This window comes from Manacus candei, unplaced genomic scaffold, assembly GCF_025592945.1.
Source record: "Manacus candei isolate 608988 ecotype Guabito, Panama unplaced genomic scaffold, ASM2559294v1 h1tg000014l, whole genome shotgun sequence".
NCBI lineage: Eukaryota > Metazoa > Chordata > Aves > Passeriformes > Pipridae > Manacus > Manacus candei.
This window is the reverse complement of record NW_026138062.1, coordinates 33,255,811-33,277,978: the sequence shown is the minus strand read 5'-3', so window position 1 is coordinate 33,277,978 and position 22,168 is coordinate 33,255,811. Positions and strand designations below refer to the sequence as shown.

The 22,168-nt window shown below is 41.4% G+C and overlaps 1 protein-coding gene and 1 long non-coding RNA gene across 11 annotated transcripts in view; one reads left to right on the top strand and one right to left on the bottom strand.

Annotated features, from left to right (window-relative positions):
- MTUS2 (microtubule associated scaffold protein 2) overlaps positions 1 to 22,168 on the top strand; it is a 252,063-nt gene that overhangs the window by 198,638 nt on the left and 31,257 nt on the right. The gene's annotated exons all lie outside the window — the stretch shown is intronic.
- LOC127467293 (uncharacterized) lies at positions 7,232 to 13,474 on the bottom strand. 3 transcript variants are annotated; one of them, XR_007903044.1, is made up of 3 exons: positions 13,358 to 13,474; positions 10,742 to 10,880; positions 7,232 to 8,047 (listed from the first exon to the last, which is right to left on the bottom strand). It is a non-coding gene; the product is annotated as an uncharacterized LOC127467293 (long non-coding RNA). The 3 variants fall into 3 exon arrangements; XR_007903045.1 differs by lacking the exon at positions 7,232 to 8,047 and adding an exon at positions 8,077 to 8,142; XR_007903046.1 differs by lacking the exon at positions 7,232 to 8,047 and adding an exon at positions 9,277 to 9,372.

The window sequence follows — 22,168 nt, the reverse complement described above, 5'->3', positions numbered from 1 at the left end:
TAAAGGAATTCTGGAAGCTTGGGTATATTTTCTTCATCTCCTCTGGATATGCTTTAAATGAGAACAGCTGCTGCAACTGAGCTTTGAGATGACTCTCATTCTGTTGGTGCATGTTATGTCTGTCCTGAGAATGCCTCCTGAACTGAACAACTTAGGGATCTTTCCTGGCCAAGCATAGCTGTGCCTCATGTTCCCAGCTCCTTTGTACTTAGTGCTATCAGGTCAGCTCGAGATTGCAGTAGTGCCTCTCTTGAGTGCCTCGAGGTGAAAAATAATACACCTGTGGAATTTCAGACCTCTCCCAGGCAAAGACAACACAGGCTTCCCTGGATGAGGAGACGTACAGGCATTGTGAGCCTACCAGTTCTCCATTAGAAACCCAGATGTGGTACCTAAGTTAGCAGTATGGCTGCTTTAGCCTCCATTTCTAGTGCATGCAGGCAGGTGAGCACTTTGAGAAGACTACTTAAAGAACCAAAGGTCTGAGTTTCTGCTTGAGGTGCTTGCCTGTCTTGTCTGAGACTTCCAGGGAGGCTCGAGACTGCTGCTAAAGTTGAGAGCCTACATGTAATGGGACAATCTGGGACTACTCAAGTAGTTGTGTAACTGGGCAGTTGGCTGTCTTGCGACATAGACACAAACTCCCAAGTTTTTGAGTGTCATTAGAAAATACGATCTGTAGACATTTTCTGAGATGACATTATTGTTTGAAAGCTTGAACAACAGTGTGATAGCTGGCTTTGAGTTAGGGCAGCATGGGAAAAAAACTTCTTACACTATAAAAATAATAACAATTGTGTGTGTTTCTGAGAAGCCTGCAGGCAAAATGGTTGAGATCTGAGTGGAACTGCAGTTTGGCAAAGGAAAAATACTCATTTAGGAAAAAGGTGTGGCCTTATTCCAGAGAAGTTTGGGGTGGATTTGTCAAGCTGGAGTTCCACTCTGTTCAGAAGAGGGCACAACCCTATTTTGGTACTAGGGGGTGTCTTTTAGGCTTTTAGTCTCCTGTGTTCAAATTTTAGTATATCTCTCTCTCTCTCCTTACCCCACACCATAGCAATGTCCAAAACATAGATTTTTCTCTGATTTGGACTTAAATTCTGTTAGAAAATGTGCTCTGAGCCAGCGAGAACAGGATTGAATCCTAGAAAAAGCCCAAGGACCAGTGTTTTGCATGGAGGTAGGAGTCTACCCATGGCCGTGGCTCTCTTGTCTTGCTCACATTGTTCCTGTTCCCTCTCCAAAGCTGGGGAAAGCTCCAGTGCAACAGACATGTCCAATAAACATGTCCAACAGACATGTTTAGCTGAAGAAAGAGTGTGCATATGTAATAAAGAATGTTGAACCACACTAGCAGCTTCTTTGAGAGCTTTCCAATTTTAGGCACTTGTAGCAACCTTCAGATTACATGACCATTTTCTCTGAGTTTTGTTGGATTTGTTTTCTGGCTGTTTCGGACTACTGCTGAATAATATCCTGGACTCATCTCTCTTTCTTAGTTGAAAATGTTCTTAATGGGAAAGATTCATTTGATTGACATCAAGGAGTGCACAACATGTAGCAATATTTAATACAGACCCATTAAATGCCAACTAAACTAATTTGCTATATTCAGGAAAAGCCTAGGCAACATAAGCAGGTGATACAAACCTGCTTATGTTTGGGACAGTAGACACAAACAAATTAAAACAGTGGTTCTGACATAAGCATTTAGCAAATTATGAAAAATAATGATTGCAGTGCTGGTAGAGAGCATGGCTTTTAATTATTATTTAATTAAAAGATGTATTAAAGACCTTCATATGTGCACATATGACTCTTGTTGACTTTGACAACTGCTTCAAATTTATTCTGAAGGGGAGTAATTTAACTTTATCCTTAATGTCAGATGTTCATCATTCCAATACAACCCTTGTGCTGTGAGGGGTTCTCCAAAGTGAACTGTCAGAAGCTGAGGTGATACTATGAAGAGGATACCATGAAGATTTTTTGAGCAAATATCTCGAAGGGCTCCCCCTGATTGGGGTCGGTCCTGGCCGGCTCTGGCTTGTTAACCCAGTGACAGTGACAGTCCTGGCCCAGTTTCAGTCCTGTTAAGCAACGTATCCAGCGGTGATCCCTCTTGGAAGTGGTAATAGTGCCACCTAAAGGACAGTAACCCAAAGTAACACATTCTAGAGGAAAAGTCCTTCCAGACATACATAGAGAGAGAATAAAAATCCACTTTAGTGTCTCTAAAGTGACACTAGTACACTCATAGAAGACATGTTTGTGCTGAGGGCTGTCATGGCCAAAGTGTGCCAAGGCCCTGGAAACTGGGCTAATGGCTTTCTGCCAATCCAAGCATCCAAAAAGTGGAGTCCCAATAGCAAGTTCTACCTCTGAAATTTTAGAGTAGAATTCCAGAGCTACAGTGCATGTGAGGGAAGGGATACTTTCTGAGCTTCAGATCCCAAGGGTAAGCACAGATAAGGGAAAGGGTTACTCTAAGGTAGTCTGTCCCACGCTCTGCTTGGGCACAAAGGAGTTTCCAGACCTGCAGCGTGACCTCGTGCTGCAGTTTTCATCACGAGGGAAAAACTGCTCAGGACAGGCCCCAGCACTTGAGGTCAGTCAGATCAACTGGGAATAGAGTAACCAGACAAATGTCCCGAACAAGAGTTGGGACAACACTGCGGGACTTGATGGCATTCCAGAACTTTGTGTCTACCAGCACTGGGAAAGGTGTGTCACTGGTAACCAGTGTGTGTTTTTGTCTCCACATCTAAGCGTGAGTTACTTTTGAGTGGATGTACAATACACATCTTACAGACAAGTAAATGCACATAGCAATGTCCTGCAAAATTTAGGATGGACAAGGAAAACCTTTCCCCTCATTCGAATAACAGATAGATGTGTGCTTGTGTGTCTTTTTCAGAGTAATGTTTCTGTTCTGTGAATGGACAATATGCCACCCAGTGTCATATAACCTCCTTGGCCAAATGCTAATGACTGCTTGTGCTAGAGGCAAAATTGGTCGCACTATTTATAAGTTGCTTGGCACTTCCCACTATTACCTCCAAAACATTAATTTGGGCTAACATTTCAAGTGATTATCTCAGGCTGAGCTGAAAATAGTTTATTTTCACAACTGTCTCAGAGAATAAGTTTAGGAGAAATAAATCTGTTGTTTGTGCCTCATAGTGGCACAGTGGTAAGAAGCCAGCACTTGCCAGAAAGGTTGACCTTCTAGCTTTCAGGGGTACTGCTTTCCCAAGAATAGTCCTTAGAAAAGTGCCACTCCTTCCTCCTTACAATTGCATCTTGGCTAGATGTTCTGTATTGAGCAAGTTCAGTCTTTTCATTGCTCCTGCTGGAGATCAGAGCAGCCAGAGCATATCACTATTTTCACTCTGTATCTTAGAAAACAGACACATTGGACACTAAAAGTTTAGGGTCATGAATCAAACTCATTTTATTGTGAGAAAAACAAAACACTTTTTTTATTTGGCAGGAAAAAAATTAGAAGCTTTTTCATCATTTAGAGCTTTCTAAACTGCTTTTTAAGGAGAAAATCACAAGATTTGGTATTGGGGGCTACTAGTTATGGTAAAACAGAGGGGTAAGAATCCAGAAGTTCTCCTTTACTTGCAAGCCTTATAATGAAGACTCTGTAATGCAGCTTCTGTGGGACATGCAGGCCACTCACACATGGTCAGTCTAACTGAGGAATGGATCAGGGTTTGTGAAATGAAGGAAATTACCTTCTGCAGGCCCCTGATTATTTGCTATGGATGCTAAAAGAGAAGCAGTGAGTAGGTAAGACATAGAAACCTTAAAGCCCCTAAAATATCTTTCCTCTCCTGGTCCTCTGGATAACTGAACATTACACTGCTTCCAGACAGCGTGGCCAGCTCTGCTTCAGTCCCTGCAAAACAGAAGAAAAAAAGTGTAAGGGACCTCTTGGCTTCTCCCTCTGTCTTCAGTGGCCTTCTCAGAGATACTGCTGCAACAAATAGCACAAATTTTGGTTTGAGGAGGTGGAAGAATATGTTTCCATGAGAAGCACTGGTATAGTTACATGGCCTTGTTTTGAAACAACACCCGAAATTAGAGTATGTTTATATCCCTTCCCTGGAGAAGAATTTTGTTAGTTACACATAAATATTTCAAATTTTGAGACAAAAAAGAAAAAGCCCCAGGCATTTTAGTACTCCTATTGAAGAGGTTTTAAGTGACCATTAAAAATTAAAGAGTTCTTTATTTACATGTTGTCCTTGAGGAGAAATATATTTAAAGTGTGTGCCAAGCATCAGGTAAAAGTGAACTTATTTTCTCCCTTTGTTTGTATTATTGATTATGCTTATTGCATAAGCAACTGACTTTCACAGCTTTGATTTCATACTGCATTCAGAGGAAAAAGGTAGAATAAGAATCAGGAGTGGCTCTTGTGATGATGTCAGCCTCCAAGAAGGATAAATGTCTTCTGGTGGGCTTGAGGGATTTTCAACACATTTGGAGTGGAGTGAAAAGCAGTGATGACTAATACAGTCCAGTGCTATTGTGGCCTCTATTCATGCAGGGGACAGAGAAAACCCAAATCACAGTGTTTTTATGCTGTTCTTTGAGTTCAGCAAAGGAGTCAGTGGAAACGCGTAGTTAAGGATCCTGTTCTTTTCAAGCAACAATAGTCATGCCATTCTCAGGTCACATCGACACCATGAGTTGCTGAATAACTGTTCACTTTCCAACCTGTTATTAGCTTTGGCCTTTGTTTCTGCCACAGAGATCTTGGGAGTTCAATTATTTGTTTTCTCCAGGCCAGAGGACAATGTGAGAATCTCTATCAGAGATAGATGCTCAGCTGCGACCCCATCAGTAGTCCAGGGTGCTTGTGCTTACTGGGAAAAAAAGCCCTGTAATCATCACACTGCTCATCCAAAGAAATCCAATATGCATCTGGGCAGGGTTTGTTAGGGCCATGGCTTTGATCTGTCGATACCAAAATATTCCAAAAGATGTATTTTGGACTCAAGGTGTCTGCATTTTGCCACAAAACTTTTGCTTCATCAGAAAAATAAAGCCTCCATAGTGAATAACAATTCTAGCATCTAGAGACTTTGACACTCTTGGATCAGTACCTTGTGCCAGAAATGTATAAGCAGGATTAGCTCTAAACATGTGAACTAGCTGTTCTTGGTAAAGGCAGTCTGGAATAGTGCTTTCATGGACTCTGTGTGGCTTTCATGCACATGCAGTGGTTAGACCTGTCGCAGAGTGATTTTGGAGCTATTAAATGGTTTAAAACCATTTATAACATCAAACTCTGTTCATCAGATAAATGGAAATTATTGTGAACTAACTTGGAATTAGGCATACTTTCTCTGAATTAATAACTTCCTTAATCTCTGACTTGTTAGTCTCTGAACTAACAATTTCATTTTCAAAATTACCTGAGCAGGAGCTGTAAATTTAGACATTTCTAAATTACCTTTCCTGGACTGTTGAAGGGACGAGAAGTCCCAAGTAACAAGTGATGGGACAGAAGAAAATGGCCTCAAGTTGTGCTGAGGGAGGTTTAGATTGAATATTAGGAAAAATTTCTTCACCATAAGGGTTGTCAGGCATTGGAAGAGGCTGTCCAGGGATGTGATTGAGTCACTGTCCCTGGAGGATTTCAAAGATGTGTAGATGCTGTGCATGGTGTAATGGTGGATTTGGCAGTGCTGGGTTAAGGTTGGACTTGATGATCTTAGCAGTCTTTTCCACATAAATGATTCTAACATTCTCTCTCAGGCAACTCCGACACCAGCAAGGTAGATACGGAATTCAAACAGGGCCCACAGACATGTTAAGCAGTGTAGCACTGCAGCTACTGCTGGGTACATACTGCAAAGGCAAATTCCTCAGATCAGTCATTGTTTGTTTTTTGGTGTTTTGTGTTTGTTGGAGTTTTTTTCTTTGATTGGTTCATCGGTTATTCTCCAGAGATACTATACCAAGATTTCTATTAAGAATGTGACAGAAAAATTCATTGTTGATCAATATGTACAAGGTGCATATATGAAAGTGTTAATCACACCAGAATTTGAAGAATTTTTTGTCTTCCGTGACAGAACAGAAATATTTAACAAATTAAATTTTATAGAATTTTTTTTTATATTGAATAGAGGAAATTTGGTGAGGCTAGACAAAGTTTCCACTAAAGAGGAGCATATAAAGACTCACAACTCTCATTAGCAGTGGGGTAGATGAGATCTGGCCTGTCTGGGTCAGTGGAATGCCTTCCTCTCTTTGGGAGTCAAAAAGACAAACCTCCCTTCAGAGACATACCTTTTAGCACTTCTTTTGTTTTTAAAATATTTATGATGAGACCAAATGTCACTCTATAAAGTTGCTGTAAAGGAGGAGGCCATGCCTCAATTCACAGATAATCTTCAACAGTCATTTCAAAGTGAAATCTTTGAAAAAAGATAATCTAAGGAAGGTTGCAATAAACATAGAGAGAGGTGAAATACCAAGTTCCCCACTCAGAAAAAGCAGTGACCACTGAATAACTTGACACATATTTACATACTGATAGTTACTTTCCAGTAACCTGTCCTCCCTCTGGCAGATCCATGTTCCTCTCTCCCATGTAGCCAACCTCAGGCATCACCTGCTAGCTCATTCTGTGGCTGAAGCCTCACCTGGAGATGCCCATCATAGCATCCCAGAAGTTCTCCGGCCCTCAGATACACATCTATGGCCTTTCCTACCCTTTCCCTGTTTGTATCTTCAGACCTCTGGCAGTAATACTTTTGTTTGGTGATTTTACATTCCCTCAGGGCAAAGTGGCAAGGCTACATTGATATGGACATGTCCAATAATGATGTGTATAGGCATCATAATAATATTAGTAATAATGATCAATGAAATAGAACTGAAGTTTTTTCAAGTTATTTTACTTCTTCTGCAGTCTAGTAAGAGGAACAATCTATAACAAAGGTCTGTCAATTCTAAATGTCCATCAAACCAATGATGTGCCAGCTTTTTAATTGTAGAAATAATATGGTTTTAGCCATCACAAAACATAAAGTCTAGCTTCACTTGAAAAATCAATCTCTACCTTCTTATTGTCAGTGCAGTACAACCTGTTTAAGTTAACATTAGCTTTTGTTTAATCAAGGTACACAGAACAAGTCACAAAAGGATGTCTGGACTGAACTGGGTGTGTTGAAAACAGATACTACTTGGCTGACTTAATGTATTCCTCTTTTTTGAGCTCCATATAATGTTCACATTAGAAATCAAGACATTAAAATTTTTGTTATCCTGCAGTTATCCCAACAGAGTGCTAGACATTTTACAGATGACATAAAGATGATGTTGCAGTCCTGGAGTGCTTAGCACCTAAATAGGCAATAGCCCAATTAAAAGTGGGGAGTCAAAGCGACTGAGTCAGGAGATTACCCTATGTTTAGTTTATTAGGGGATTTATATGAGGAGATAGTCATGTGTTTGTGTGTATGGGTACATACATCTGCATGCACACAAGCACACATGTATGGTCTGGTCTGCTGTTCATGTATCCTCTGGGAAGATGTGTTTTCAGTGACTGTATAAGGGATAGGGCTGGAGCATCACAGCGTCTGGAATCACCAACAGGGTCACAGTTACAGGCACCAAGGGAGAAGGACCAGACAGTGAGATGACCTGACTGCATCACCTAAGTGCGATGTGAGGGCAGCCAAGGAGTCCCACATACACTGGGTGGTGCAGAGACAGAAATGGTTGTGTTCATGCAGCTCTGTGAGCTTTAAAAGAGCCCAGCAAGTAGTTTCCCTTCTGCAGACAGGGATATTCCCACTGTTCATGTTCATTTGCACCAAGCAGGTGTGATGAATATTTTACATCCCACACAGGTTCGTCCCATCTGCCCTTGGCAGTGTTTCCTGTGGCGCAGCACGTGTCTCTGGGCAGTTGCAGAAATGAACAGCAGTACGTGTCCTCAGCAGCACTGCTGGGCTGATGGCTGCCTCCCAGGCAGACAGGCTCCACAGCTGTTATTGCCACACTCTGATTTCATCTGCAAAGGAAAAAAGGCTACGTTTCTTCCTTGGTTTTTTTCTTGAGAAAAGCGACCTTGGTATATATAGTGTAGAGAACTCTGTTTGGAAAGACCTAAAAAAGGAGCATGTATATATTGAATGCTACTGCTAAAGTAAAGAGGCCAAAGTAAAACTGCAATTTAATGCATTTATCACAAATATAAACACAACATCTTGTCCATTAAGCTAACTAATCACTAGTTCTTGTAGAGGAAAGCTAAGATACCTTTATAGACATATATATATGTAGCAGATGATTGAATGGAATTGTAGAATCATTTAGGCTGGAAAAGACCATTAAGATCATCGAATCCAGCTGAGGTGTAATATTGAGGTGTCTGCTTTAACCTACCTCATATTTAACTCCAGGTAGGAGATAAGCACCAAGGCAGGTCTTCGGATAGGCAAAGCCCCCCCACCCTTTGGAGAGGCAACAACAACTCGCAGATAACTTGCAGGTTAGGGAAAGATGCGCTTGATAGGTGTAAGTGCCTGCAGAGTTATTCTGTCCTGGAAAGTAGAAGGAAAATGTTCATGAGGGACTGGATATTGTCCCTATATCTCTGCATTTCCAGTAGGGTCCATGTTGCAAAAGAAAATGGTTTCAGGATTTCTTTCTGCTCTGACTGTAAAGAAACAGAGATCACCTCCTAATTTGGTATAAGCTTCCAGATATTTGGCCTGATCTTTTTTTTTTGCTTTCACCTTTTGCTAACTGATATTCTTAAAAACAAACACATTACAAAGGAGCATAACACACTCAAAGCAATGGTTAAATGCATTAAAAGGATTAATTTAGAAATAAGCATGGAACATTTGGATATATGCTATATATTTTTATAGGTACCATACAATTGACCATAATGCTTGAACTTCTTTCCCACAGTCTTGGAATATCTTCTGTTTCATGTAAAATTTCATTTCACCTATCTTTAGTTAAAATGAGATACTAGAAGTTACTGCGTTTTAGGTGCATTTTAAAAAAATTGTTCCGTCTTCTTTCCCCTGCCCCAAAGGTGTTTTTGAATGTCATTTGTAGAAAGACTCCAGATTATTTACTGTATTCCCTCACCATGGCATATTCCTAAACTACAATGCTCTGCTGATGTAACTCTGTCTCTCCAAAATTGCTGTTGCAATCCCGGGGGGCGAGAGTGTAAATATCGTAAGTCTTCTTATGTAGATCCATCAGCAGACGCATTCTGACCTGATGCACGAGAGGGATTTTGTGGCATTGTAGTGGAACTTTCCTTGTTGATGAAAATTCCTTGCAAATATGAGGTTGTTCCAGTGCAAAGCAAGGCTTGAAAATACAGATAGACTATGATTACTATTCTTACCTTAAGCATTTCAAGACTGTGTGCCACATCTGCAAAAACCTCTCATCTAGACATTCTGACAGAAAAGCATCACTTTGTAATTGGATTTCTTATTTGATCATCAGTTCTTCAGGTACAATTTCATATCCCCATTGCAGTCCATGTGGATTGTGGTTACAGATTTTAGCAGCTAGAGACCCACATATTTGATTAGCAGACTGCAATCTGCCTACACTTTGAGCATATAAAACCAACGTGCTCATATTCCCACTGCTTCAGTTTTGAGGAGTGATGGATGCAGCAAAGCCAGGCTAAAGCCAGCTCTGCCTGGAGCTGTCTTTCAGTACAGTCCTGACTTCCCTCTGTGCAAAGCCCAAGACTTCTTCCCTTCACCCCCACAATTCTGGCTGATACTAATCAAACAGAGAGCCTGACTCAGAGAAGGTGTTTGGACCTGTCAATAATATGGAGTGATTTGGATCAAGGAAGCTGAGCCCGTTCAAACAAAATGTGTTGAAATGCAACCAGATGTTAATTAATAAATGTAAATGCAGAATACAGGTCATGCCTACAGAACCATGTTCTGGGCGTCAGCTGTAAGGGAGCAACTCCAGAAGTAATTAGAGTTTCTTCTGTCAGCACAAATCAATGTGAACTCCTGTTGTGAACATGTGTTATGAAAAACTGTCAAGATCTTGGGGTGAGTAAGCAGAGACATAGCAAGTAGAAGTAAGGGGTTGATAACATCTGCACATTCAGCACTGGGGAGACTGATACGGAATATATTACATTTAGCACTGGTGCTCACACTTTAGAAACAATGAAAAGATAGGGAGGAAACAGAGGAGAGCAACAAGCAACTGTGAGATCTGGAAAAATCCTTTGCTGTGATAAATAGCAGAGCACAGCTGATTTTCTTTGTAAAAAAGGACAAAGTGGCTTGAGTCCAGAGCAGAACAGTCCCCATAAGAAGTGTTTTCTGTATACCAGAAAGCTCTTTTCTCTAGCAGGGGAAAGTTTAGCACAAACTGCTTCAACACGTGAAAGAAACACAGACCTTTAGGAGTAGAGATGATCAGTTATTAGAACAAACCACTGGGAGAAGAGAAAGCAGCTCCACACCTTCATATCTGCAGTTTGCCAATGGATGCCTTTGTAGAGGGGATGCTTTCATCAAATATAGTTATAGAACAGCAACTGTGTAAAATGTCATGTCCCATGATACAAAACCCATGTTATTTGATTGAACCATCTCTTTGTCCTTTGTCCTTAAATTCTACAAAGATCTATTGGCTGCAAGAATATCTGGACATACAATATTTCATGATACAATGGGTGTTAGAGGGGAGATACCTATTTTGAGGTTGGAAGCCTTTTCAGATAGATGTTAAAATGAGTTTTCCATGCAGAACAGCTTTTCATCACACTCTCTAATGAAGAGTTACTTGCATCTTCTGAAGTTTCTGGCAATAATCACGTCTCGATGCAGGATCTAGATTAGATGGACCATGACTCAAAGATATATATAAATGGTAATTATTATGCTCCAAGGACTTTGACATTTTTGCTATTCTTTCAAGGGGAAAGTATATCTACTAGATATTCTTTCTATGTCCTCACAGACATCCAAAAACATGTTGCTGTGCTTTTGAGTCAGATACCCAAAGCACAGTCTGTCTCTCACTTAACCTCCCTTTCAGGTCTGAGCTGTCTGGTTCCAGAAGTGAACTCTTAAGTTTCAGCTGCAATACTCCTGGAATTCCATGGCCTTGCTCTCACCCTGGAGATGTGATTCAAATGCTGCTTCCTACAATCACTTCTCGCACATTATAATTTCAGAAGGTGATTTGAGAACTATTTATTATGGTTCCTTCTTAAAACCAGCTCTAACGACAGAGGAATTAGTATTTTAAAAATAAGTTCTAAAAATCATCTGAGTTAGGTTTTCTTTGTATGAAAACATCCCAAGGCCACAACTGATAGATTGGATTCTTATTAGTATTAGTAAGTACTCTTCCTCTTAGTAGAGCACTGAGAATCTTCCTTATAGGAGGAACTTGGTTCATGTAAAGCTGCTGGAATTTTTTGTCACTGACATTACTGTTGCAGGATGTCCCTTGCTCTGCTTGGCCTTAAAATACAGAAGCTTGGAGTTGTCATTGGCTTTGGTCCAGAATAACTCAGGAGTGGAAGAGGGGAGATTCCCTGTTTGTTGGGAGAAGAAGGGAACATTTCTCTGTAAAGTTGATTAAGAGAATGGCCATCTGCTTCCAGCTACTGAGAGGTTTGGAATTTAGAAACAGCCTTGCAGGGGATGTATTCTTGGGTAGAGGGCAGGTGAGGAGTTCAGTGAAAACATGCATTTTTCCTTGTGATCTTGGTGTATAAAGGATATTTCGTATGAGAAGACATGAATTCCTTGTCAGCAAGAATTAGTTCATTTGGAATTCTCTGCAAATGTTTCCTTTGTACTGTTCCAGACAACAAGAGCTAGGAAACATACTAATAAAGTATTGTTCTCTCGTGCATTTTAATCCATGGCCTTACAAGCTACTGACATTAAAATAAATGTAAGGCTACACTAGCAGAAACAACAAAAGTCTGAAGGAATTCTGTTTAGTTCCTCACATTCTTTGTATATGAGAACTGAATTAAAAAATTAGTCAGCTGGCTGGGCTCTCTTGCTTGAGAAACAGAGAACGTATAGTCCATGTTAAATTGTTAAATTCTAGAGTAAATATTCTATTAATCTAATTATGCAATGGCATAATTGTATAATTGGAAAACTATATAAAAAAAGTTTGCTTTCATATAAGTTGCCTGAGGATCATTAAAACCTCATGATACTGATAATACACAAAATATGAAACCTTACTGTAAATCCAAGGGAAATTGCCATTCAGGGGACATCTGGCATGACTTTCAGCTCTAACAAAATCATCTAGCTGAAACTCATGACTGACTGCTTCTGTCTTCAGAAATCTCAAAATCACTGTATTAGATTTCTGAATCATTTTTTAAAATTAGGTGAGAACAAAAATAACAGCTTCAACTGGAAGACGACGTTCTACATGTATATGTCTAAAGTGCAATGTGGAGAATTGTGCTACTGACAACCGAGCTGCGTCAGAGAAAACTTGCAGTGCACCTCCAGCAAGGAAGATGAAATGTACTAGTGAATGTATTTTCTTTTCATATTTCTGTGGTTTTCAGTCTGACAAGATTAGGGTTCAGGGGCTTGTGATAGGACTCTCCTCACAGCTGAGAGCAGTGTGGACTCCATTCCTTGTCCTGGGGAAGCTGATCCTGCGCTAGTAAGGTTGACTCTCCCGAAATTCACCACTTTCTCACTCCATTAGGTTTAATACCAATCTGATTCACTGCACAAACACTTGTGTGTCCGTAAGGAAGGAATATGGGACAAAAAAAGCAACCAGGAGAGGGGAAGATGAAATCACTTCCTTTGACAGCAACGGTCATCTTCACTGGTTTCAAGCACTCACGGAAATATAATGTGACTAGCAATTTCAATAAGTGAAATTGGAAAGAGAATTTAGGACTAGTTGAGACTGTTTTCAAATTACACTGTATGCAGAACTGAAGAATTAACAATACTCATAATAAATGCATTGCAGTCTTTGAGGCCCATGCTTGGTTTATTGAAAAATAAATTCAGTCTCCCCGGTTGTCTGCAATTCTGTCAGTATACTTAACTTCTCTCTTGTAGATATCAAAATTCTGTGGAATTCCACCTGCATATTCTGTCACACAAACTATAACTTAACAGTTTTGAAAAGAGTGTGTGCAGAGAAATAGGTTGTGATAATCGCATAAGCAGTGCTGGATGTCCCTTCTGCCTGCCTTGCTCTCCCATCTTTGTCATGAATGATAATTCGTGGCACACCGCTTAATCATCCTCTGGGCCTCCTGTTCAAAATGCATTACTGGAATAGCTTTGTTCTATCCTACCTCGGCACTGCCTTAGACAAAATGCTGGCCCTCACTGCATGCCGCCAAGCAGGCTTCTCCTCACACCATCCTTTGGAGGTGCTTAATGTTGGTGTCACAGCCACCTCTCACTGTTGACTGCAGAGGATGCCAGGAGGTGGCAGTTGCCAATAGCCTGACTTATCCATCACTCTTGAGAGTTGAGACGTCACAGAAGTTGCAGAGTCTCAGTTATGCACCACGTAATCAGAAGCTGACCTTCTCGTCTCTCCTTATCTCCTCATTCCTGTAGTCTACTGTTTCTTGTCTCCCTTCTCCACAGCATATTTCTTTGTCCTCTGAAATGCTATCTGCAGAATCAGGTGAAGCAGTTTTTGAACTTGTGGTATGCCCCACCTCAGCCTTCTCTCCCCATTATCTCTCTCTGTATTCCTATGGTGTTTTCTTAAGTCCTCTTGGTCCTCACTTGTAACCACTGTCTCCAACTTTCTCCTAGTCTCCTAAGTTTATTTCCATAAGCACTGGATACTGTTGATAACTTATTCCTAGAACTGGCAGTCCTCTTGCAAAACATATTTGCATCCCTTCATGTTTCCTGTGCTGTCTTTTGCTCTCATGCCCTCAGACTGTTATCTATTCAAATTAAGTTAAATATTTGTTGGAGTACTTCGCATGGTATGCCCCTCAGCAAGCATTTCCAGTGTTTCATAAAGGATGAATAATATGCAGTTCACTTGAGGATTCTCCTACTCAGTGACACACATAGTACAGTGTTACTACCTTTATCTCCAAGAGCTTTCCCAAGACTTCGGTCCCATTTTTCATTCTCCAAAGATCTCCATCTTCACACTTGCCAAACCTTGGCGGGCCAGCACTGCAAAGATCCAGGGAAAGCACTGTCACTCCCAGGAAGGTTAGCCAACCTCCATAAAATAGGGAAATATCAGATACTAATAGTTAGGAATCCCAATCTTCTTATATATGTTAGAATATATGTATAGAACCCTGATGAAATGATTTATTGTTTATTCTCTGTATAGCAGGGTGTATCCACTGATACATAAAGACCATTATGGAGTTAAAGAGAATAAAGTGCCCCATTTGGGGGCCTTAGTAAATTATAAAATATGGCTAATTTATCCCTACCTCTCCCAATTTAGTTCAGATAGATGTGAAATATTGAAATTACTTGGACAGTAAATAGGAAGTGCATTATGTGTTTCATGGAGAGTAGTGTTGATTCTGCCACTAAAGGAAAAAATTGCTGCCCATGGTGCCTCTTTACCATTAGGATAGGTTGTTTACAGACTAAGCATCCTCTGGGACATTTAGGAAAACGTAGATGTCGTCTTTGGGCTGTAATTACCCAGGAGCTTTTACCCTGTGAGGTACTAACTACATTGTGTTTTCACTGAAGTCAATAAATGTTTTAAAACATACCCTGTTAAGTCGCTTGTGGTGTGCAACTATTTTTATGTTTTAAAATCTCTTTTTAACACTTTTAACAGACTTACTCTTCTTATACTTGTTGCTGATTCTATACATAACAAGGAACTTATCTGTATTTTCTGTTCAAATAATGAAATAAAAGCTACAACTTTCATGTAAGGTGTTTTTTACCTTAACAGCACAGTTTTTTAAAGCCCCTGTTGATCTCTGTCTTATCCACAGACCTCTTCTTTCTGCCTTGAAGGGCAATGTCAGATCTGCTGGGACAGAGTTCCATGCAAACCAGTTTGGCAGAGGCACATTCACATTTTGGTTGTGGACCATCAGCAAAATGCGTAGCAATATACTGGCAACAATGCACAGACAAGCGGTACTGAATGGATAGGAAAGGCTAGCAAAGTTCATTCCAGGTCATCAAATCCAGTCTCTTCCTGTTGCCAACAAGCAAATCCTATAGCTTCTTCCCTAAAATGATCATATTTCCGTTTAAAAGTAGTTATATTTTCCTCTGTTCCTGCCAGAGGTCTGTTTAGGAAAGTTTCGTGACTTAAGTATGCCCACATTTACACCCTTTTATTCTTATGTAATACTTTTTTTTGACCTCTAAGTGCTTCTCCCTCTCCTAGTGTTCTCCTCCCTGATGTATTTATAGAAAGCTATCATTTTTCAACTTTACTGTTTCCTTAGGCAGATGTATACTTACATGGCATCCCTCCAGTAGTGTAGGCTACATATTCCCTGCATCAGAACTGCTATCCCCAAAACACAGGTGACCAGAACTGTGTGAGGTTTCAGGTGAGGTCTCCCTGTGGCTTTTCATAAGGCATTTAGACTTCCCTGTTAGTCTTCCTAGAACCTGAGATTGTGTTTGCTCTATTCAGAACTGTACCATAGACAAAGTTCTTAGTCATCCTATGACTGGATAAGCAACATTCTTTTTTTTTTTTTTTGCTGTTATTTACAGCTGTTGAGTTTCCATCTTCTACTTGAATTTCCTATTATTTGTCCCTGTGACTGGGACCTTGAACTTCTCAGTATTCTGTATTTCTTCCCATGACCACTACTATAGCCCTACATATCATCCTTGACAAGCATTGTATTTTGACTCTCCTTTGACAGACAGTGCATCCCAGCATCTCATTAGCCCTCACTAATTTTTGACCAGGGTCATAAGTGAACAACATAACTTGCTCCAAGGATTGATCTTTGAACAACTCCATTAATTATCTCCACTCAGTCCAATAGTTCATTTACTGCAACTCCTTGCCCTCCCTGCTTAATTCTTCTTCAGCAAGTCCCCATCTTTCCCAGCCTAATGAGCAATATTGTGTTTGGCAGCATATCTGAAGTCACTGGGTCCCCAGTAGGTGGGAATTACATATTACCCTCATCTAAAAATATAAATTCTTTTGGTGTACAAAAGCATCAGTCTGAACTGGAGTGGGATCTGTCTGTCTTTGGTGCTTTGTTATGCTTGACACTTTTTTTTAATGTATTATTCCTCTCAGTATTTGTTCCAAGTGCCACATGCCACTGAAATCAGGCAGATGACTCTAGCATTTCAAAATTAAGAGTTGATAAGTTAATAAGCATGGTTTGAATCTGTTTTTTAAGGTGCCAGTTCTCATAGAATTTGGGTATAGGAATTGTCCTCTCCCTGACGTGCCTGTTTTGCTGAGTTTTGCTCCTCTCTCAGCTATGTTCATTTCCATTTCTATATCCTTAATCCCCTAGACATTGATGCCTGCAAGTGTGTGTTCAAAGTCCTCCACATAGTGACCTACCTCCAATCTGTAATCATGCTCCCACCACAGAGACCCCTCCTGAATTCTTTCTTCTTCATCCTTGTTTATGCATTTGACTGAGGAACTGCTCTTTAAAATAGTTCAATTTTCCATCTGCTTTCTAAGCTTGAGTCTTTTCTCACCTTAATGCTACACACCTTGACCTGCAAGATGAGGCTTAATTTAAACTGAATGAGTTTGGGCTCACTTTCTCCAAAAGGATCTAAGCTGACCAAAGAGCCCAGGAATTCACCCATCACATCCTTATTCCTTATCAATCCCAAATTGGCTTCTGGGGCCTCAATGCACCCTAACCAGAAGGACAAGCCATGACTTCTGCTTAATTTAAGTTTCACTTAAATATTTTATTTTCCAGTTTAGTGCTTAAGTGATACTAAAGTGGTGCGTAGACCTTGCTAGCTAAACTCTAGCTTAGACTTATCATCACATTTAAACAGCAAATCTTCCGTTATTAGTGAAGTGATTGAAAAAGATGTGTACTTCGATTTAAAAGTATGACAAAAGGAATAATGACAAGGTTTTATTTTCCCTGCTTGATAGTCAGACACGTTGGTCTAAATACTATAGTTCTAATGGCCAGCTCAGAGAAATGGCTATGGTAATTGGTCTCTAAATGGGAATATTTTTTTTTCTATGGCAGTTAAAAAGTTTCCAGTCAGGATTTGGACTGTAAAAGATCCAAATCACAGACTTCAGGTTGTGTGGCAAAAAAAGAAGCTTCTACAGTGAGGATAAAAAGATTTCACCATACAAGGAAGTCTCTTTTACCTTCATTCGTAGCTGTTCAGTAGCCGACCAAATTAATTTTCATATGCTGTAAAGAAAATTTAGATCTTGAACACAAAACACATGTACGTTGAGTAAGATTTTTAATTTGTTTTGGTCTGGTGTTTGATTTTTGTTTGTTTGTTTGTTGGGGTTTTTATGTCGTTATCGTTGGGTTTGTTTGGTTTTAGTTACTCGACTGTGATATTCCGAAACTCTGCTTGAATCCTTTGCAGGGCTGAGGAAGGGTAGAGAATAAGATATTGGCATGAACCAGACAGTTACCTGAGCATTTAAATGTAATTTAACAGTTTTGCTGGACATGCTTGTTGCTTCCTACTATTTTCAAAATCACTTTGTGCATCACCTCTTACAGTAGGACATACAATTAAAAAAAACCCTCCTGTTCAGAGAGGCACAGATCTGAGCATCAGAAGACAGATCTGTTTCAACTTTAAGGATAATGCAGTTTTTCTGTATGTTTGGTAGTGGTTTGGCTTTCAGGAAAATAATGGTTTTCTGGTTTAAATAGGCATTTGCAGCATGAACGCCTTGAGTGCGAGTCATTGAACTGTTTTGCCTTTTTCCGGTATTATCTTTAATATAAGTTTTTAGAGGAAAATATTTCATGCCAGGGGCAAGAGCCCAGGAGAGGTGAGGCTGCTGCAGCTCCATGCCCTGTGTCTGGACAAGAAAATATGTACCCATTGGGCACATGGATACGGATCAGACATATGCACCACTATGTGTATATATGCAGGTTAGGGTTATGTTAGATTATGTGGTTTATATACACATATACATGGCCAAAAAATTACCCCGGCCCTCGAGGATTACAGAAGTCTATAGGTACGTTGCAGAGGTCTGTGTTTTTCCAATCACAAGGAGTCACTGAGGTCCAGAAAGGTCGATCTTGCTCGAGATTTAAATAAACGACTTCAGGGAAAGTCCTTACGGGGAGATCAGACCGTCTCGGGAGGCTGGGGAACGCTCGGGGGGACATCCCGCACGGCCCGCGGACGAACCAGTGGACCCACTCGGGGAGAGCAGACGGCTGGAAGCGGGGCCCCGTCCCCTGTCCCGCCCCGCTGGCAGCAGCCCCCGCACCGCGGGGCCGCGCAACACGGCGGGCAGCTGCGCTCAGCCGCAGAGCCTGCGGGGCGGCCGGGACGGCATCCAGTGCGGCAGAGCCGCGGTCCGCCGGCACCGCAGCCCTGCTGCCCGGTTCGCGCCAAGCAGCGGATTAGGGAGCGGTGCGGAGAGTAGCCGGGGGACGTTCGCGTTAAAGGCACCGTCCGAGCGGACACGGAAGACGGGGACTACGATGATCAGTGGCTGTGAATGCGGCAGGAAGATGAGAAACCAGAACCGCCCCGGCTGAGAGCACAGGCTCACTCTGGGATTTCAGCGCGTTTGGGGATGTCGCTGCGAAGTTTCAAACCCCGTCCCTGCCGTCCCCCACCCCGGCACGTCCCTGCGATGGCGCTGCTGGACGTGCCCTGCTCTGGGCAAGCCTTTGCCAGCCGAAGCAACCGACCGCTCTCTTTCGGGAGAGGCCCGAGCCAGCGGGTGAGCAGCGGTGCTCCGGCGGGGCGGGGAGCGGGCAGCGATCCGCGGGGAGCGAAGGCGCCGCCGGCTCCGCCACTCCGCACCCGCCGGGCCGCAGCAGCCGCCGGCTCGGCAACACCGTCCCTGCCCCGCTCCCGGCTCCTCGCCCCAGGCCCCGGCATCCCCCGGCGCCCCGGGACACTTCAGGTCGACAAGTCCCCTTGGCCAGTCTCGGCGTGCGGGGACGCGACATCCCTTCCTGCCAGTGTCACCGCCCGGGGCTCATCCTCTGGCTCCGTGTCAGGCTGGCGGCAGTCCGGCGGGTGGCAGTCCGGCGGGTGGCGATCCTGCCAGGATGGGCAAATGCTGCTCCACATGTTTCCCCCCCGTTCGGTGCGAGGACGAGACGGTACTTTTGCCTCTTTTTATCCTTTAGTGAAAGGGAAGAAAAGTAGACGTGATAGAGCCTGTGCTGGCTGCTTCTCGCTGGCGTCGGTGGCATGTGCACATCCAGGGTGGCGGAGAGGGGACCGATGCTTGGCTTGTTTACAGCGTGGTGATCTCCCCTTCACCAGGGACAGGTCTAACTGTCGCTTTCTCATGCACTGCAGTGCCTTACATAAGTTTATCCTGCAGTGTAAATGTAAAGGTTGGATGCTTATGAAGCAAGGAGGGACCTTTGGCATCTTCTGTAGCAACAGTCGGCTTGATATCTTGCTCTGCTTTTCATACATTTTTAATAGCCATGCGGAGTACAAGTTATGAAGGAAACTTGCACAGAGTTTTAAAGTTTGAAGAGATATTATTCAGCCTATAGCTGTCCTAAGGTTTTACTTCTCCAACAATCCTCCTCTCTGACAGAATATTGATCCTCCAGTGTAGGAGAAATGAAACAAGACAAAACTACCTTTTTTTCCTTATGTCCGAGTGAATCTAAATCAAACAAATACCTAGGCATCAAAATGGGTCATGGAAAAAATGCCAGTGCACAGATAACTGTGTAGCTACAGACAGCAGGAAAATAACATGTGCAAGAGAAGTTGTGGGACATTTCAAACACATAGCTTTTCCCACTGTTCTGGGAATTTACCTGGATTTTAAGTACATACAGAAGAATGAGAGAACGAATGTATGCAATTAATTTGCTTGATAGAAAATATCTTGGCAGAAACAGGTATTTGTGAAGTATATTCTGTTAGAGTTTAGCTTTTTAAAATATTCATCTACTACATGAAATGAAAAACTGGTAGTGTCTCCCATTTACTAATAATATGTTCAAATATAGCTTGAGAAGTGCTACTAACTAGGTTGAGAAAAAATGTGTGGGTTAATATAAAACTTGTCAAATATAGCGGTCACTGGGGGATATCTGGGTGCTTGTGAACTTTAACCTAAACCTAAAGAATGTTATGAGAGAGGATTACCTGACAACATGATTGAACAGCAATGTTAAAGCCCTTCTTTTTTGAAGGAAGACTATAGATATTTTTGAGCATCAGCTGCAGTGGGATTCAGTTATTGCTTCTACAGGTATCATCTGAAATATTCAGTGGTACAAGAGAATTCTCAATGTATATTATTCTCTTTCCAATTTTTTATATAAGACCTTGCCACAGGGAAGTCTGAATAAAGCAACAATGACTAAGCACCATTTGCAGGTCAGCATTTTTTTTTAATATTTTGAAAGCTTCAGATACAGAAAAGCTGTTCTGGAGGAACTGTTTTAATAACAAGTGCCACAGAGCATCTCTGTGCAGTGCATTTTTTAGAAGGTATTGCGGAGAACTGAGAAGTGTTTGTGGAGACATTGTACATACATTTAGACCTTAGAATATGTGCAAACATGAAAGTTGGCAGGGTAGAGACACATGTAAATTTGGGAAGTTAACTTCCTAAGTTTACTTCCCAGCTGCGTTTGACTTCCTGTGTGGGTCTGGGCAATTTTCTGATGTTCCTTGTCTCATCTGACCCATTTGCATTTCTACAATGGATCTACTATTACTTACCTATTTTTAAAAAGCACCTGGAGGTTTAATTAATTAGCATTTCTAATTAATTAGTATTTCTCAGGTAGTTTGTAGTTCTCAGAGGAGACTCTAAGGCATATGTCCCCACCCCACAATTATTCCTGGTCCAAAGTAAAATCTTGACCTGTCTCCCTGATGATGCCTCCTCAAGGATATCTTGCCTGTCAGCTGAAACTGTACAACTGAAGCAGAGCCTTTCATAGAATCACTTAATCATTGTATAGTTTGGGAAGAGACCTTTGGGTTGGAAGAGACCCTTGAAGATCATCTAGAGCAGAGACATCTTCAGATATCCAGCCTCTGCCCCCAAGCCTTCATCACTACTTCTCTTCTTAGTCTGTTTGGACAACACCAGCATCTTACCCATCCTCTGACTCGTATTCTTGCCAAGTTATTTTTCTAGGTCCTCACATGCAGTTATATCTAAATTCTGCTGATTTATTTTCTTAATACACTGTTAACTTTTGACCAGTGTTATTTAATTGGATTAATTCATGTTTCCTTCCTATGTCTCTGGCTACCTGCCTGACTACATGCCAGGTTTTCTGGAGCTGCTTGGAAATTGCACCAATATAAGTCATGCCTCAGTCTATCCTCAGGGTGTTTTGAGTTGAACGGAGAATACACAAGTGCCATTTTCAGTGTCTGTTTCACTTACTGAAATGCAGTCTGACATCAAGCCTTTCACAGGAGAAATATTGGGAAGTCTGTGTTATAAAGCTGATCATATGAAAAAGAGTTGCTACTGCATCTTCTGTTCAACAGACAGTAGCTTAAACACAGAGCAAACATATCATTCTACCTATTCCATTCTATTTTTCTTTCTGTCTGAGGAGATGGGGCACATTCCAGATGCAAGACTCAACCGTTATATTGGAGAGTTCTGGAATGAGGAAGAAGGTTTTCTTCATCGCTGTCATGAGTGTAATTTTATTTTATGAAAATTACTTCAGCATCAGAGTAATTTCTTGGGATGCAGCAACAGAAGACCTTTGTCATCATTTTTCCAAGAAGTACTGAAACCCATCATTCATTAAAAGTACATGAAAAATAAGTGCGACATTTTAATTCATACAAAACCCACTGTTTCGGTTTCACAATTTGGCCAGAAAAAAATGAATTCCAGATCACATCAAAGGGATTTTTTTTTTCTCCCTTTCCATTTAACTGCAGCAGTAAAATGCTGGATATTTGCACAATCTCCTTACAGTGTCTCTGACCTTTTCACCTACTTGAAA